Raw genomic sequence first — 3,957 nt, 5'->3', positions numbered from 1 at the left:
TATATAATATATTGCTAATTGTATGGGGTTTTTTTAAGTAAATAATCTGAAAAGAAAAGAAAAGAAAAGATAGTTCTATAGCAAATGTCTGATATGCCAACTTGCCAGACATGTGAGAGAGCCACTTTGTAAGTGGATTCTCCAGCTACAAACAAGTCTTCAGATGACCACAGACCTAGCCAACAAGTGACTGAAACTTTGAGACTAAAACAGAAATGCCTAACTGAGCTACTCATGAATTTTTGACTCACAGAAATTGTGAGAGAGGATACATGATTTTAATTATTAAGCTACTAAGTTTTGAAATTATTTTATATACAGCAATAAATAGTTAACACATCATCAGTAACAAACATTTATTGCTACTGTACAGTATCCTGCTTATGGGCTAAACCATATGATCATTCAAGTTAACTTCTTGCTTTATAGCTTTAATGTTTTAACAGCTTGACAAGTCATTAACTGTATATGCTTTCCTATAAAATTCTTATGAGACAAGAATTAACCAATCAAATATTTAGCAAATACCATTAAGTTCAAAGTATTATTGTAGGTCCTCTGCTGATTAAAAGATGTAATGTAAAGGGTGATGGACGAATACTTGATTTGGGGGTGGTGGTGAACATACAATACAGTGAACAATATGTGTTGTAAAATTGTGCACCTAAAACCTGTATCATTTTGTTAACTATTGTCACCCCAGTATATTCCATTTAAAAAAATTAAAAACGAAAAAAGGAAAGGTGTGATGCTCATGATAATGATAACAATAATATAGTAGTAATACTAATCATAGGTATTACGTATATTAAGCATCTGCTTTGTCTTAGACACTATTCTAGACACTAAACAGATACTATCACTTAATCTTAATATATACTGTATTGTCAAATGTTTTCCAGAAAGGTCATACCAAGTTACACACCCATCTCTAATAGATAAGAACAGTCTCACATGTTTACCAGAACTTTAAAAAAGTTTTAAAAAATTTTATAGGTGAAAAATATAACAGTTTAATCTGCATTGGTATGATCACTAGATCTTGATAGATTAAGTACATTAAACCTTTGTCTGACATATTACAAATATTTTTTCCTAGGTTGGTATAGTGTTTTCTTGATATTTTTATAGAGTCAAGTTAATTTCTTCCTTGGTAATTTCTTCCAATTTTTATAAATAAAAGGTTCTTCTCTATCCCTAGATCAATTAAACCTTCACTTGTACTTTTAATAATGTTTATGGTTTGTTTTTTTACATGTGTAATTATTTTTTTCAGAATACAGGGTATTTATTTTTCATAATCATGTCTCCTTTACTATTAATTGAATACTTTGTCCTTTCCCCACTGATTCATGATGCCACCTTTACTTACTATCTAAGGAATTCTTACATTGCTTGGGTAAGCTTATGAGCTTTATAACCCTCTTTCATTGCCTGTTGGTTTTGGCGCTAGTAGTACGCTTTTATTTGATACTTGTTTCTACTCATCAAGAACCATAACATTCTTTCCAGGAAGCCTCCATTTCCCCCTAAAATGATTGCTTCTCCTTTTTCACCTTTATAACATAAAATTCTGCCTTGTGTCACAGTTAACAGGGTTGATAGTACCCAATTATATTCTTGAGAGCAGGGAACAGGTGTACTATATATTCATTAAAATTAAACTATAGGGCCTGACCTGTGGTGGCACAGTGGATAAAGCATTGACCTGGAAATGCTGAGGTCGCCGGTTCGAAACCCTGGGCTTGCCTGGTCAAGGCACATATGGAAGTTGATGCTTCCAGCTCCTCCCCCCCTTCTCTCTCTGTCTCTCTTCTCTCTCTCTCTCTGTCTCTCTCTCTCTCTCTCTCTCTCTGTCTCTCCCTCTCCTCTCTAAAATGAATAAATAAAAAACTTTTTTAAATCATTAAAAAAAATTAATAAATAAATAAAATTAAACTATAGGATTTATATTAAAAGGTAGTAATGGCAAAATAGTTCTAGATGGGCAAAAACATGAAAATAAAAAATTCCCTCATTTTTTCAATAAGCATCACTGTGATATCCATTAGGAAGAGATAATAAAGGTGAGGGAACCCTGTATTTTGCCTTAGGGAGTTCACCACTTAGTAGAGAAAAAGAGAAATGTGAAAATATATGTAATTAAATATAGTGATTAGATAGCATTAAAAAAGTATGTACAAGGAAGGAGAAAGGAAAAAACCAACTTGGTGAGTAGTGAACATAGCTATGAGCTGGGTGTATGGAGGATGTTAAATGTCAAAAGAATTTTGTAATTAATCTGAATGACAAAGCCCATTAATTCAGATCTTTAAACAGAAGTTACATTGCCTGACCTGTGGTGGTGCAGTGGATAAAGCATCAACCTGCACCGCTGAGGTCCCTGGTTTGAAACCCTGGGCTTGCCAGGTCAAGGCACCTATGGGAGTTGATGCTTCCTGCCCCTTTGCCCTTTCCCTCTCTCACTCTCTTCTCTAAAATATAATCTAGCCTGACCAGGCGGTGGCGCAGTGGATAGAGCGTCAGACTGGGATGCAGAAGACCCAGGTTTGAGACCCCAAGGTCACCAGCTTAAGCACGGGCTCATCTGGTTTGAGCAAAAGCCCACCAGCTTGAACCCAAGGTCGCTGGCTCCAGCAAGGGGTTATTCGGTCTGCTGAAGGCCCGCGGTCAAGGCACATGTGAGAAAGCAATCAATGGACAACTAAGGTGTTGCAACATGCAATGAAAAACTAATGATTGATGCTTCTCGTCTCTCTCTGTTCCTGTCTGTCTGTCCCTGACTATCCCTCTCTCTGACTCACTCTGTCTCTGTAAAATAAATAAATAAAAATTAAAAAATAAAATAAATAAAAATAAAATATAATCTATACTTCATTCCGAGGCCTTTTTTTTTTTTTTTTTTTTGTATTTTTCTGAAGTTGGAAACAGGGAGGCAGTCAGACAGACTCCCGCATGCGCGGATGGGGATTCACCCAGCACACCCACCAGGGGGCAATTCTCTGCCCATCTGGGGCATCACTCTGTTGCAACCAAGAGCCATTCTAGCGCCTGAGGCAGAGGCCACAGAACCATCCTCAGCACCCGGGCCAACTTTGCTCCAATGGAGCCTTGGCTGTGGGAGGGGAAGAAAGAGACCGAGAGGAAGGAGGGGTGGAGAAGCAGATGGGCGCTTCTCCTGTGTGCCCTGGCCAGGAATTGAACCAGAGACTCCTGCACGCCAGACTGACGCTCTACCACTGAGCCAACCGGCCAGGGCCCATTCCGAGGCCTTTTTAAGGAAGCATATATAGTTTGGGTAATATGGACAAGCTGAAGAGACGTTCTGCTTGGAAACTGATTCATAAGCAGGAACCTAAGGTGACTAGAATGGAATACAGGTGAAACTTAACCCATATGTTGTGACTGGGTGGAAATTATACATGGAACAAGAAAACAAGAAATACACCTTTACCTATGTCAGGCCTCTATACACCACTTACACGAGTTCGCTTAAAAGCTATGAGGATGGACTCCTAATCGTGCAAGAACCAGCACAGTCCCAGTCTGGAGTCTCACAACCTCGCCCCACCCCTGAGGCCCACAGAGAGCTCAGGCCAGATGTTAGAGCAGAAACTACTGACGTCATGTCAACGTGACGTCACTGGTACTAACGCAGTCTCACAGGAGGGGCCTCTCAGCTCACCTAAGAACGAGGTCAGCTCCACAGAGCAGCGAGTGGGTCACCTCGTGTTCTGCCCTGAAAGTCTTAATACTCAGAGCCGCGGGAACTGAAGCGCCGACACTGCTCAGGAGCTGAGAAACGGCCACCTCCTTCCTTGGCCCTGACCACCGTCCTCTTTAAGGTCCAGGAGCGGTGCCAGCGGCAGCTCGTTCACGGGCCCGCCGCTTGCGCCGGTCACGCGCACGCACGCACGCTTGTGCGTACGTTTCCAGAGCACCCGGAAGTGCGAGGGA

The sequence above is a fragment of the Saccopteryx bilineata genome, chromosome 2 (assembly GCF_036850765.1).
Source record: "Saccopteryx bilineata isolate mSacBil1 chromosome 2, mSacBil1_pri_phased_curated, whole genome shotgun sequence".
In the NCBI taxonomy this organism is placed as follows: domain Eukaryota; kingdom Metazoa; phylum Chordata; class Mammalia; order Chiroptera; family Emballonuridae; genus Saccopteryx; species Saccopteryx bilineata.
The sequence above is the reverse complement of the archived record's forward strand: the minus strand, read 5'-3'. Positions refer to the sequence as shown.